Genomic DNA, 16919 nt, shown 5'->3' on the forward strand with positions numbered 1-16919 from the left:
TAGTGTTCTACCCTACACACCAACATAAAGGACTGCCATAAGTTCTACAGTAGATATCAGTGTTTTTTTGTTTTTTGTCCTAACCCCTAGATACTAGGGTTGTAAAGGTACACGGTATTTTATAAACCGTTGGGTTATGGGGACCTGGGTCCGGTATGTGTGAAGCCCAAAGAATAAATAAAACATATACATGTAGAGAAAGAGAAACGTAAACACTAGGCCTATAGGCTATGCAATAAAATGCAAATTAATTAATAAAAAATCATACAATGTGATTTTCTGGATTTTTGTTTTAGATTCCTTCTCTCACAGTTGAAGTGTACCTATGATAAAAATTACAGACCTCTACATGCTTTGTAAGTAGGAAAACCTGCAAAATTGTCAGTGTATCAAATACTTGTTCTCCCCACTGTATATGTAGAGAAAGAGAAACGTAAACACTAGGCCTATAGGCTATGCATACGCTGGGTTGTATGCCTCCTCTGTAAATCTGAGCTGAGAAAATATTTCAGGCTATTCAGTTAAAATAATCAAAAAAAATCTCACCTTAACTGGCAAATGTCAAACCATCCTTTCGTCAGGTCGATAAACCAGGAAGATTTTGGTATTTGCTGTTTTTCTGTTGTTGTATTTTGTTAGGATCCCCATTACCTGTTGCAAAAGCAGCGTCTACTCTTCCTGGGGTCACACGAAACACGAAACATGACATAATACATCATTAAAAGACAAGAACAGCTCAAGGACAGAACGACAAACATTTTATTTTTTAACACAAAAAGCACACATAGACTACATATCAATACACAACAGTAGTAGGCCTGATCACCGACAACAACGAGACAGCCTATAGGGAGGAGGTCAGAGACCTGGCCGTGTGGTGCCAGGACAGCAACCTCTCCCTCAACGTGATCAAGACAAAGGAGATGATTGTGGACTACAGGAAAAAGAGGACCGAGCACACCCCCATTCTCATCGAAAGGGACTGCAGTGGATCAGGTTGAGAGCTTCAAGTTCCTTGGTGTCCACATCACCAACAAACTAACACGGTCCAAGCACACCATGACAGTCGTGAAGCGGGCACGACAAAACCTATTCCCCCTCAGCAGACTGAAATGATTTGGCATGGGTCCCCAGATCCTCAAAAGGTTCTATAGCTGCACCATCGAGAGCATCCTGACCGGTTGCATCACCGCCTGGTATGGCAACTGCTCGGCATCTGACCATAATGCGCTACAGAGGGTAATGCGTACGGCCCAGTACATCACTGGGGCCAAGCGTCCTGCCATCCAGGACCTATATAATAGGCGGTGTCAGAGGAAAGCCCTAAAAATGGTCAAAGACTCCAGTCACCCAAGTCATAGACTGTTCTCTCTGCTACCTCACGGCAAGCGGTACCGGAGCGCCTTTTGGTCTAGGACCAAAAGGCTCCTTAACAGCTTATACCCCCAAGCCATAAGACTGCTGAACAACTAAACTAATCACTGTTTACATTGACCCCGCCCCTCTTCACCCTCCTATATATACCACAGAATACTACACTATTCACCCTCCTATATATACCACAGAATACTACACTATTCACCCTCCTATATATACCACAGAATACTACACTATTCACCATCCTTTATATACCACAGAATACTACACTATACACCCTCCTATATATACCACAGAATACTACACTATTCACCATCCTATATATACCACAGAATACTACACTATACACCCTCCTATATATACCACAGAATACTACACTATTCACCCTCCTATATATACCACAGAATACTACACTATTCACCCTCCTATATATACCACAGAATACTACACTATTCACCCTCCTATATATACCACATAATACTACACTATTCACCCTCCTATATATACCACAGAATACTACACTATTCACCCTCCTATATATACCACAGAATACTACACTATTCACCCTCCTATATATACCACAGAATACTACACTATTCACCCTCCTATATATACCACAGAATACTACACTATTCACCCTCCTATATATACCACAGAATACTACACTATTCACCTTCCTATATATACCACAGAATACTACACTATTCACCCTCCTATATATACCACAGAATACTACACTATTCACCCTCCTATATATACCACAGAATACTACACTATTCACCCTCCTATAAATACCACAGAATACTACACTCTCTATCCTCCTATATATACCACAGAATACTACACTATTCACCCTCCTATATATACCACAGAATACTAGACTATTCACCCTCCTATATATACCACAGAATACTACACTATTCACCCTCCTATATATACCACAGAAAACTACACTATCTACGTAGTAATATGATGGCAATTCTTATTGCAGAGAAAGTGCCCACTGAGTTCAACGCTCTTTTTGGACTCTTTCTCTCTCTCTCTCTCTCTCTCTCTGACTCTCACCATCTCTCTCTCTCTCTCTCTCTTTCTCTAGATGGAATTTGTATTTGTGGTCCTGGCAGCTGGACCTTTTTTGGAACACCATTATTTTTGTCTTACTGAGATTTACTGTCAGGGCCCCAGGTCCGACAGAGTGTTCTAATGCCCTCGCCAATTCGTTGATATATATGTGGAAAGAAATGTGTGTGTTTACTGGACAATTTTAACAGCACACTTGTTGTTTGTATACATGGATTTTATAATGGCGTATGTATTCCCCCCAACACCACTTTTCCATCAATTTGTACAGCAGAACTTCTTGCAAATTTGAGTCAACATCAATTTTGAAATCAGCAAAGCATGATAAGACTTTTCCTTTGTTTTGGTTTGTTTGTTTGTCAATTAGGGTGAATACGCAATGTTCCCTCTAAACTGAGCAGTGTGCTGGCGTGCAACACAGAGCACAGAAGAAATATCAGGCCATAGAGAGAAGCATGAGATTGAAATACATTTAACTTTCTAGAGTGAACAAATCAACGCAATATTAGCCACTTTTAATCCAACATATCGAAACAAAACAAAACAAAACTATGCAAGAGTTTTTTGTTGTAGGCACAACGCATCGGAGTAGGATTCTATTGCATGACTCAACCGTCCATACTCTACACAGACTATGTGCGGCATAACCAATCAGTGCTGCAGTAGGCCTATATGCAAATATACCATTGTCATATATGGATCTGTGCCATTCACTTAGAACTGGACTGTGTTTACAGGATGAGCGGTCGTCAGTAGATGAGTTTGTTTTGAGATCAAAGAAAGAGCTGCATGTAGCCACATGGGCACATTTTGTTCATATCCTTTGCTAGTTAGTGAGTTATTAGCCCCGTTATAGATAATTTGTAGTCAGCAGTGGAGGAGTGGTTGCTTCCAAAAAGAACACAAAACATGTACATTTCTAGACATCTTTGAAAAGCGAGTCAGGGAATGAGCTTTTTTTGTCTTAAAGGGGCAGTGTTGTATTTTGAGACAGGCTTGAAGAAGGGAGGGAGGCTTTCAAACAAATAAGAATTTGTTAATAAGAATTTGTTCTTAACTGACTTGCCTAGTTAAATGTAAAATATTTTAAAAACTAAATTAAGCTTTTTTTTTGGTTTCTACATGATTCTATATGTATTATTTCATAGTTTTGATGTCTTCACTATTATTCTACACTGTAGAAAATAGTAAAAAATAAAGACAAACTCTTGAATATATCCCAATAAATATCCCAATGCCCCAGTGCAGTGAATAGGGACATTGCCCTGTGTAGGGTGGCGTCTTTCAGATGGGATGTTAAATTGTCTGTGGTCACTAAAGATCTCATGGCACTTATCGTAAGAGTAAGGGGGACCTGGCTACATTTCCCAATCTGTCCCTCATACCACCATGGACACCTAATCATCCCCAGCTTCCAATTGGTTCATTCATCCCCCCTCCTCTCCCCTGTAACTATTCCCCAGGTTGTTGCCGTAAATGAGAATGTGTTCATTGTCAACTGACCTGGTAAAATAAGGGTTACATAAAATAGCAGCAGGTAACAGTAGTAGGTTACCAGCAGCAGGTTACAGGAGATAACAGTAGGGTAACAGTGGTAGGTTAGCAGCAGGTTACAGGAGATAACAGAGTAACAGTAGTAGGTTAGCAGCAGCATGTTACAGGAGATAACAGAGTAACAGTAGCAGGTTAGCAGCAGCATGTTACAGGAGATAACAGAGTAACAGTAGCAGGTTAGCAGCAGCAGGTTACAGGAGATAACAACAGAGTAAAAGTAGTAGGTTAGCAGCAGCAGGTTACAGGAGATAACAGAGTAACAGTAGTAGGTTAGCAGCAGGTTACAGGAGATAACAGCAGAGTAACAGTAGTAGGTTAGCAGCAGGTTACAGGAGATAACAACAGAGTAACAGTAGTAGGTTAGCAGCAGGTTACAGGAGATAACAGAGTAACAGTAGTAGGTTAGCAGCAGGTTACAGGAGATAACAACAGAGTAACAGTAGCAGGTTAGCAGCATGTTACAGGAGATAACAGAGTAACAGTAGTAGGTTAGCAGCAGCAGGTTACAGGAGATAACAGCAGAGTAACAGTAGTAGGTTAGCAGAAGGTTACAGGAGATAACAACAGAGTAACAGTAGTAGGTTAGCAGTAGCAGGTTACAGGAGATAACAGCAGACTAACAGTGGTAGGTTAGCAGCAGGTTACTGGAGATAACCAAGTAACAGTAGTAGGTTAGCAGAAGGTTACAGGAGATAACAACAGAGTAACAGTGGTAGGTTAGCAGCAGGTTACAGGAGATACCAACAGAGTAACAGTGGTAGGTTAGCAGCAGGTTACAGGAGATACCAACAGAGTAACAGTGGTAGGTTAGCAGCAGGTTACTGGAGATAACAGAGTAACAGTAGTAGGTTAGCAGAAGGTTACAGGAGATAACAACAGAGTAACAGTAGTAGGTTAGCAGCAGGTTACAGGAGATACCAACAGAGTAACAGTGGTAGGTTAGCAGCAGGTTACTGGAGATAACAGCAGAGTAACAGCAGTAGGTTAGCAGCAGCAGGTTACAGGAGATAACAGAGTAACAGTAGTAGGTTAGCAACAGGTTACAGGAGATAACAACAGAGTAACAGCAGTAGGTTAGCAGCAGGTTACAGGAGATAACATAGTAACAGCAGTAGGTTAGCAGCAGGTTACAGGAGATAACAACAGAGTAACAGTGGTAGGTTAGCAACAGGTTACAGGAGATAACAACAGAGTAACAGCAGTAGGTTAGCAGCAGGTTACAGGAGATAACATAGCAACAGCAGTAGGTTAGCAGCAGGTTACAGGAGATAACAACAGAGTAACAGTGGTAGGTTAGCAGCAGGTTACAGGAGATAACATAGTAACAGCAGTAGGTTAGCAGCAGGTTACAGGAGATAACAGCAGAGTAACAGCAGTAGGTTAGCAGCAGCAGGTTACATGAGATAACATAGTAACAGCAGTAGGTTAGCAGCAGGTTACAGGAGATAACAACAGAGTAACAGTGGTAGGTTAGCAACAGGTTACAGGAGATAACAAAAGAGTAACAGCAGTAGGTTAGCAGCAGGTTACAGGAGATAACATAGTAACAGCAGTAGGTTAGCAGCAGGTTACTGGAGATAACAACAGAGTAACAGTGGTAGGTTAGCAGCAGGTTACAGGAGATAACATAGTAACAGCAGTAGGTTAGCAGCAGGTTACAGGAGATAACAGCAGAGTAACAGTAGTAGGTTAGCAGCAGGTTACAGGAGATAACAACAGAGTAAAAGCAGTAGGTTAGCAGCATGTTACAGGAGATAACAGCAGTACTCCAAGTTACTGTAACAGCCAGACAGGGACAGAGGACAAGGACATGGTTAATAAGACTGAATGTATAATTTAGCTTCTCCATACCCCTGAATTAAACAATAGGAAATTAATACAGTATTTGCTATTCTTTTTCATCCTTCTCTTCGGTGTAATGGAGGGGGCAGACCCAAAACAACAAATCAATGACCAAATAATTGATGGTGTCTACATTAAAGCCGAATAAAAGCAAATCAGTAAATATGTAAATATTCACTTTACAGTCACAGCTTGTTTAAAAATCATTACAGCCACCAACCCCTACAACCCCTACAACCCCCAACAACCCCCTACAACCACCTACAACCCCCTACAACCCCTACAACCCCCAACAACCCCCTACAACCACCTACAACCCGCTACAACCCCCTACAACACCTACAACCCCTACAACCACCTACAACCCCCTACAACCCCTACAACCCCCTACAACCCCCTACAACCCCTACAACCCCTAAAACCCCCAACAACCCCTACAACCCCCTACAACCCCTACAACCCTTACAACCACCTACAACCACCTACAACCCCTACAACCCCCTACAACCACCTACAACCCCCTACAACCCCTACAACCCCCAACAACCCCTACAACCCCCTACAACCCCCAACAACCCCTAACAACCCCTTACAACCCCTACAACCCCTACAACCCCCAACAACCCCTACAACCCCCTACAACCACCAACAACCCCTACAACCCCCTACAACCCCCTACAACCCCTACAACCCTCTACAACCCCCAACAACCCCTACAACCCCCTACAACCCCCTACAACCCCCAACAACCCCTACAACCCCCTACAACCCTCTACAACCCCCTACAACCCTCTACAACCACCTACAACCCCCTACAACCCTCTACAACCCCCTACAACCCTCTACAACCACCTACAACCCCCTACAACCCCCTACAACCCTCTACAACCCTCTACAACCACCTACAACCCCCTAAAGCCCCCTACAACCCTCTACAACCCCTACAACCCCCTACAACCCCCTACAACCATCTACAACCACCTACAACCCCCTACAACCCCCTACAACCCTCTACAACCCTCTACAACCACCTACAACCCCCTACAGCCCCCTACAACCCCCAACAACCCCATACAACCCCCAACAACCCGTACAACCCCGTACAACCCCCTACAACCCTCTACAACCCCCTACAACCCTCTACAACCACCTACAACCCCCTACAACCCCCTACAACCCTCTACAACCCCCTACAACCCCCTACAACCCCCATACAACCCCCTACAACCCCATACAACCCCCAACAACCCCTACAACCCCTACAACCCTCTACAACCCCCTACAACCCCCTACAACCCCCACACAACCCCCTACAACCCCTTCAACCCCCAACAACCCCTACAACCCCCTACAACCCTCTACAACCCCCTACAACCCCCTACAACCCCCATACAACCCCCTACAACCCCTACAACCCCCAACAACCCCCTACAACCCCTACAACCCCCTACAACCACCTACAACCCCCTACAACCCCCTACAACCCTCTACAACCCCTACAACCCCTACAACCCTCTACAACCCCCTACAACCCCCTACAACCCCCAACAACCCCCTACAACCCCTACAACCCCTACAACCCTCTACAACCCCCTACAACCCTCTACAACCCCCTACAACCCCCCACAACCCTCTACAACCCCCTACAACATCTACAACCCCTACAACCACCTACAACCCTCTACAACCCAAACAACCCCCTACAACCCCCTACAACCCCCCACAACCCTCTACAACCCCTACAACATCTACAACCCCTACAACATCTACAACCCCTACAACATCTACAACCTCTACAACCCCCTATAACATCTACAACCCCCTACAACCCCCTACAACCCCCTACAACCCCTACAACCCTATACAACCCTCTACAACCCTCTACAACCCTCTACAACCCCTACAACATCTACAACCCTCTACAACCCATACAACATCTACAACCCTCTACAACCCTCTACAACCCTCTACAACCCCTACAACATCTACAACCCTCTACAACCCCTACAACATCTACAACCCCTACAACATCTACAACCCTCTACAACCCCCTACAACCCCCTACAACCCCCATACAACCCCCTACAACCCCTACAACCCCCAACAACCCCTACAACCCCTACAACCCTCTACAACCCCCTACAACCCCCTACAACCCCCACACAACCCCCTACAACCCCTACAACCCCCAACAACCCCTACAACCCCCTACAACCCTCTACAACCCCCTACAACCCCCTACAACCCCCATACAACCCCCTACAACCCCTACAACCCCCAACAACCCCCTACAACCCCTACAACCCCCTACAACCACCTACAACCCCCTACAACCCCCTACAACCCCCTACAACCCTCTACAACCCCTACAACCCCTACAACCCTCTACAACCCCCTACAACCCCCTACAACCCCCAACAACCCCCTACAACCCCTACAACCCCTACAACCCTCTACAACCCCCTACAACCCTCTACAACCCCCTACAACCCCCCACAACCCTCTACAACCCCCTACAACATCTACAACCCCTACAACCACCTACAACCCTCTACAACCCAAACAACCCCCTACAACCCCCTACAACCCCCCACAACCCTCTACAACCCCTACAACATCTACAACCCCTACAACATCTACAACCCCTACAACATCTACAACCTCTACAACCCCCTATAACATCTACAACCCCCTACAACCCCCTACAACCCCCTACAACCCCTACAACCCTATACAACCCTCTACAACCCTCTACAACCCTCTACAACCCCTACAACATCTACAACCCTCTACAACCCATACAACATCTACAACCCTCTACAACCCTCTACAACCCTCTACAACCCCTACAACATCTACAACCCTCTACAACCCCTACAACATCTACAACCCCTACAACATCTACAACCCCTACAACATCTACAACCCCTAAAACATCTACAACCCCTACAACATCTACAACCCCTACAACATCTACAACCCCTACAACATCTACAACCACTACAACCCTCTACAACCCTCTACAACCCCCTACAACCCCTACAACATCTACAACCCCTACAACCACTACAACCACTACAACCCCCTACAACCCCCTACAACCCTCTACAACCCCCTACAACCCTCTACAACCACCTACAACCCCCTACAACCCCCTACAACCCTCTACAACCCTCTACAACCACCTACAACCCCCTACAGCCCCCTACAACCCTCTACAACCCCTACAACCCCCTACAACCCCCTACAACCCTCTACAACCACCTACAACCCCCTACAACCCCCTACAACCCTCTACAACCCTCTACAAGCACCTACAACCCCCTACAGCCCCCTACAACCCCCAACAACCCCATACAACCCCCAACAACCCGTACAACCCCCTACAACCCCCTACAACCACCTACAACCCCCTACAACCCTCTACAACCCCCTACAACCCTCTACAACCACCTACAACCCCCTACAACACCCTACAACCCTCTACAACCCTCTACAACCACCTACAACCCCCTACAGCCCCCTACAACCCTCTACAACCCCTACAACCCCCTACAACCCCCTACAACCCTCTACAACCACCTACAACCCCCTACAACCCCCTACAACCCTCTACAACCCTCTACAACCACCTACAACCCCCTACAGCCCCCTACAACCCCCCAACAACCCCATACAACCCCCAACAACCCGTACAACCCCCTACAACCCCCTACAACCACCTACAACCCCCTACAACCCTCTACAACCCCCTACAACCCTCTACAACCACCTACAACCCCCTACAACCCCCTACAACCCTCTACAACCCCCTACAACCCCCATACAACCCCCTACAACCCCTACAACCCCCAACAACCCCTACAACCCCTACAACCCTCTACAACCCCCTACAACCCCCTACAACCCCCACACAACCCCCTACAACCCCTACAACCCCCAACAACCCCTACAACCCCCTACAACCCTCTACAACCCCCTACAACCCCCTACAACCCCCATACAACCCCCTACAACCCCTACAACCCCCAACAACCCCCTACAACCCCTACAACCCCCTACAACCACCTACAACCCCCTACAACCCCCTACAACCCTCTACAACCCCTACAACCCCTACAACCCTCTACAACCCCCTACAACCCCCTACAACCCCCAACAACCCCCTACAACCCCTACAACCCCTACAACCCTCTACAACCCCCTACAACCCCCTACAACCCTCTACAACCCCCTACAACCCCCCACAACCCTCTACAACCCCCTACAACATCTACAACCCCTACAACCACCTACAACCCTCTACAACCCAAACAACCCCCTACAACCCCCTACAACCCCCCACAACCCTCTACAACCCCTACAACATCTACAACCCCTACAACATCTACAACCCCTACAACATCTACAACCTCTACAACCCCCTATAACATCTACAACCCCCTACAACCCCCTACAACCCCTACAACCCTATACAACCCTCTACAACCCTCTACAACCCTCTACAACCCCTACAACATCTACAACCCTCTACAACCCATACAACATCTACAACCCTCTACAACCCTCTACAACCCTCTACAACCCCTACAACATCTACAACCCTCTACAACCCCTACAACATCTACAACCCCTACAACATCTACAACCCCTACAACATCTACAACCCCTACAACATCTACAACCCCTACAACCACTACAACATCTACAACCCCTACAACATCTACAACCCCTACAACATCTACAACCCCTACAACATCTACAACCCCCTACAACCCTCTACAACCACTACAACCCTCTACAACCCTCTACAACCCCCTACAACCCCTACAACATCTACAACCCCTACAACCACTACAACCACTACAACCCCCTACAACCCCCTACAACCCTCTACAACCCCCTACAACCCCTACAACCCCCTACAACATCTACAACCCCTACAACATCTACAACCCCTACAACCCTCTACAACCCCCTACAACCCCTACAACCCTCTACAACCCTCTACAACCCCCTACAACCCCTACAACCCCCTACAACCCCCTACAACCCTCTACAACCCCCTACAACCCTCTACAACCCCCTACAACCCTCTACAACCCCCTACAAAGAGGTGTGAGAAAAACCCAGAAGGACTTCATTTCCCACAAATTCCAGATGGAAATGGCACCTGACAACCATTGTCTATCAGTCAAGATGTTCTATACAAGCACATTGATTGGTCAATTACCTGGCACAGCCGGCTAAGACGTTGTCAACAGAGTGGTCAATTGTGTTTACGAGGGACAGAGTTCACAATATTGTACTGAAACGGCAGAGAGCAGGTCTCGAAACCCTCGACCTTCTAGCCCGAAGTCCAGCGCGTTATCGACTGTGCCGCAAAAGCATGCTGGAGTCGATATCCACGCTTATAAATATCAAGAACAATATTACAATTTATATTATGTGGTGGTAGAGTCTCTGTATCTGCTGCATTGTTCTGTGGTGGTAGAGTCTCTGTATCTGCTGCATTGTTCTGTGGTGGTAGAGTCTCTGTATCTGCTGCATGGTTCTGTGGTGGTAGAGTCTCTGTATCTGCTGCATGGTTCTGTGGTGGTAGAGTCTCTGTATCTGCTGCATTGTTCTGTGGTGGTAGAGTCTCTGTATCTGCTGCATTGTTCTGTGGTGGTAGAGTCTCTGTATCTGCTGCATGGTTCTGTGGTGGTAGAGTCTCTGTATCTGCTGCATGGTTCTGTGGTGGTAGATTCTCTATCTCTACAACCCTCTACAACCCCCTACAACCCTCCTACAACCCCCTACAACCCTCTACAACCCCCTACAACCCTCTACAACCCCCTACAACATCTACAACCCCTACAACATCTACAACCCCTACAACATCTACAACCCCCTACAACCCCCTACAACCCCCTACAACCCTCTACAACCCCCTACAACCCCTACAACCCTCTACAACCCCCTACAACCCCCTACGACCCCTACAACCCCCTACAACCCTCTACAACATCTACAACCCTCTACAACCCTCTACAACCCTCTACAACCCTCTACAACCCCTACAACATCTACAACCCTCTACAACCCCCTACAACCACTACAACATCTACAACCCCTACAACATCTACAACCCCTACAACATCTACAACCCCTGCAACCCTCTACAACCCCCTACAACCCTCTACAACATCTACAACCCCTACAACATCTACAACCCCCTACAACCCTCTACAACCCCTACAACATCTACAACCCCTACAACATCTACAACCCCTACAACCCTCTACAACCCCTACAACCCCTACAACCCTCTACAACCCCCTACAACCCCCTACAACCCTCTACAACCACCTACAACCCCCTACAACCCCCTACAACCCTCTACAACCCCCTACAACCCCATACAACCCCCATACAACCCCCTACAACCCCTACAACCCCCAACAACCCCTACAACCCCTACAACCCTCTACAACCCCCTACAACCCCCTACAACCCCAACACAACCCCCTACAACCCCTACAACCCCCAACAACCCCTACAACCCCCTACAACCCTCTACAACCCCCTACAACCCCCTACAACCCCCATACAACCCCTTACAACCCCTACAACGCCCAACAACCCCCTACAACCCCTACAACCCCCTACAACCACCTACAACCCCCTACAACCCCCTACAACCCTCTACAACCCCTACAACCCCTACAACCCTCTACAACCCCCTACAACCCCCTACAACCCCCAACAACCCCCTACAACCCCTACAACCCCTACAACCCTCTACAACCCCCTACAACCCCCTACAACCCTCTACAACCCCCTACAACCCCCCACAACCCTCTACAACCCCCTACAACATCTACAACCCCTACAACCACCTACAACCCTCTACAACCCAAACAACCCCCTACAACCCCCTACAACCCCCCACAACCCTCTACAACCCCTACAACATCTACAACCCCTACAACATCTACAACCCCTACAACATCTACAACCTCTACAACCCCCTATAACATCTACAACCCCCTACAACCCCCTACAACCCCCTACAACCCCTACAACCCTATACAACCCTCTACAACCCTCTACAACCCCTACAACATCTACAACCCTCTACAACCCATACAACATCTACAACCCTCTACAACCCTCTACAACCCTCTACAACCCCTACAACATCTACAACCCTCTACAACCCCTACAACATCTACAACCCCTACAACATCTACAACCCCTACAACATCTACAACCCCTACAACATCTACAACCCCTACAACATCTACAACCCCTACAACCCCTACAACATCTACAACCCCTACAACATCTACAACCCCTACAACATCTACAACCCCCTACAACCCTCTACAACCACTACAACCCTCTACAACCCTCTACAACCCCCTACAACCCCTACAACATCTACAACCCCTACAACCACTACAACCACTACAACCCCCTACAACCCCCTACAACCCTCTACAACCCCCTACAACCCCTACAACCCCCTACAACATCTACAACCCCTACAACATCTACAACCCCTACAACCCTCTACAACCCCCTACAACCCCTACAACCCTCTACAACCCTCTACAACCCCCTACAACCCCTACAACCCCCTACAACCCCCTACAACCCTCTACAACCCCCTACAACCCTCTACAACCCCCTACAACCCTCTACAACCCCCTACAAAGAGGTGTGAGAAAAACCCAGAAGGACTTCATTTCCCACAAATTCCAGATGGAAATGGCACCTGACAACCATTGTCTATCAGTCAAGATGTTCTATACAAGCACATTGATTGGTCAATTACCTGGCACAGCTGGCTAAGACGTTGTCAACAGAGTGGTCAATTGTGTTTACGAGGGACAGAGTTCACAATATTGTACTGAAACGGCAGAGAGCAGGTCTCGAAACCCTCGACCTTCTAGCCCGAAGTCCAGCGCGTTATCGACTGTGCCGCAAAAGCATGCTGGAGTCGATATCCACGCTTATAAATATCAAGAAAAATATTACAATTTATATTATGTGGTGGTAGAGTCTCTGTATCTGCTGCATTGTTCTGTGGTGGTAGAGTCTCTGTATCTGCTGCATTGTTCTGTGGTGGTAGAGTCTCTATATCTGCTGCATGGTTCTGTGGTGGTAGAGTCTCTGTATCTGCTGCATGGTTCTGTGGTGGTAGAGTCTCTGTATCTGCTGCATTGTTCTGTGGTGGTAGAGTCTCTGTATCTGCTGCATTGTTCTGTGGTGGTAGAGTCTCTGTATCTGCTGCATGGTTCTGTAGTGGTAGAGTCTCTGTATCTGCTGCATGGTTCTGTGGTGGTAGATTCTCTATCTCTACAACCCTCTACAACCCCCTACAACCCTCCTACAACCCCCTACAACCCTCTACAACCCCCTACAACCCTCTACAACCCCCTACAACATCTACAACCCCTACAACATCTACAACCCCTACAACATCTACAACCCCCTACAACCCCCTACAACCCCCTACAACCCTCTACAACCCCCTACAACCCCTACAACCCTCTACAACCCCCTACAACCCCCTACGACCCCTACAACCCCCTACAACCCTCTACAACATCTACAACCCTCTACAACCCTCTACAACCCTCTACAACCCTCTACAACCCCTACAACATCTACAACCCTCTACAACCCCCTACAACCACTACAACATCTACAACCCCTACAACATCTACAACCCCTACAACATCTACAACCCCTACAACCCTCTACAACCCCCTACAACCCTCTACAACCCCTACAACATCTACAACCCCTACAACATCTACAACCCCCTACAACCCTCTACAACCCCTACAACATCTACAACCCCTACAACATCTACAACCCCTACAACATCTACAACCCCTACAACATCTACAACCCCTACAACATCTACAACCCCTACAACCACTACAACTACTACAACATCTACAACCCCTACAACCTCTACAACCCCTACAACATCTACAACCCCTACAACATCTACAACCCCTACAACCACTACAACCCCCTACAACCCCCTACAACCCCTACAACATCTACAACCCTCTACAACCCCCTACAACCCCTACAACATCTACAACCCCTACAACTACTACAACATCTACAACCCCTACAACATCTACAACCCCTACAACATCTACAACCCCTACAACATCTACAACCCCTACAACATCTACAACCCCTACACCCCCTACAACCCCTACAACATCTACAACCCCCTACAACCCCTACAACATCTACAACCCCTACAACCCCTACAACATCTACAACCCCTACAACATCTACAACCCCCTACAACCACTACAACCCCCTACAACCCCTACAACCCCTACAACATCTACAACCCCCCCTACAACCCCTACAACCCCCCATGAAACCTTCAACTCCCCTACAACCCTCAAAAACCCCCTACAACCCCCTACAACCCCCTACAAACCCCTACAACATCTACTACCTTCATCTCTCTCTCCCCCCTCTCTCCTCCCCTCTCCTCGCTCCTCTACCTCCCTCCATCTCTCTCTTTCTTAACCCTCACTCCATCTCTCTCTTCCCCCCCTCTCTCCTCCCCTCTCCTCGCTCCTCTACCTCCCTCCATCTCTCTCTCTCTCCCCCTCTCTCATCCCCTCTCCTCGCTCCTCTACATCCCTCCATCGCTCTCTCTCTTAACCCTCCCTCCATCTCTCTCCCCCTCTCTCTCCTTCCCTCTCCTCGCTCCTCTACCTCCCTCCATCGCTCTCTCTCTTAACCCTCCCTCCATCTCTCTCCCCCTCTCTCTCATCCCCTCTCCTCGCTCCTCTACCTCCCTCCATCGCTCTCTCTCTTAACCCTCCCTCCATCTCTCTCCCCCTCTCTCTCCTTCCCTCTCCTCGCTCCTCTACCTCCCTCCATCTCTCTCTCTCTTAACCCTCCCTCCATCTCTCTCTTCCCCCCCTCTCTCCTCCCCTCTCCTCGCTCCTCTACCTCCCTCCATCTCTCTCTCTCCCCCCTCTCTCCTCCCCTCTCCTCGCTCCTCTACCTCCCTCCATCTCTCTCTCTCTCCCCATCTCTCCTCCCCTCTCCTCGCTCCTCTACCTCCCTCCATCGCTCTCTCTCTTAACCCTCCCTCCATCTCTCTCCCCCTCTCTCTCATCCCCTCTCCTCGCTCCTCTACCTCCCTCCATCGCTCTCTCTCTTAACCCTCCCTCCATCTCTCTCCCCCTCTCTCTCCTTCCCTCTCCTCGCTCCTCTACCTCCCTCCATCTCTCTCTCTCTTAACCCTCCCTCCATCTCTCTCTTCCCCCCCTCTCTCCTCCCCTCTCCTCGCTCCTCTACCTCCCTCCATCTCTCTCTCTCCCCCCCTCTCTCCTTCCCTCTCCTCGCTCCTCTACCTCCCTCCATCGCTCTCTCTCTTAACCCTCCCTCCATCTCTCTCCCCCTCTCTCTCATCCCCTCTCCTCGCTCCTCTACCTCCCTCCATCGCTCTCTCTCTTAACCCTCCCTCCATCTCTCTCCCCCTCTCTCTCCTTCCCTCTCCTCGCTCCTCTACCTCCCTCCATCTCTCTCTCTCTTAACCCTCCCTCCATCTCTCTCTTCCCCCCCTCTCTCCTCCCCTCTCCTCGCTCCTCTACCTCCCTCCATCTCTCTCTCTCCCCCCTCTCTCCTCCCCTCTCCTCGCTCCTCTACCTCCCTCCATCTCTCTCTCCCCCCTCTCTCCTCCCCTCTCCTCGCTCCTCTACCTCCCTCCATCTCTCTCTCTCTCTCCCCCCTCTCTCCTCCCCTCTCCTCGCTCCTCTACCTCCCTCCATCGCTCTCTCTCTTAACCCTCCCTCTATCTCTCTCTCCCCCCCTCTCTCCTCTCTCCTCCCCACTCCTCGCTCCTCTACCTCCCTCCATCTCTCTCTCTCTCCTCCCCTCTCCTCGCTCCTCTACCTCCCTCCATCGGTCTCTCTCTTAACCCTCCCTCCATCTCTCTCCCCCTCTCTCTCCTCCCCTCTCCTCGCTCCTCTACCTCCCTCCATCTCTCTCTCTCTCCCCTCTCTCTCCTTCCCTCTCCTCGCTCC

The sequence above is a fragment of the Salvelinus alpinus genome, chromosome 4 (genome assembly GCF_045679555.1).
Source record: "Salvelinus alpinus chromosome 4, SLU_Salpinus.1, whole genome shotgun sequence".
NCBI classification, from domain to species: Eukaryota; Metazoa; Chordata; class Actinopteri; order Salmoniformes; family Salmonidae; genus Salvelinus; species Salvelinus alpinus.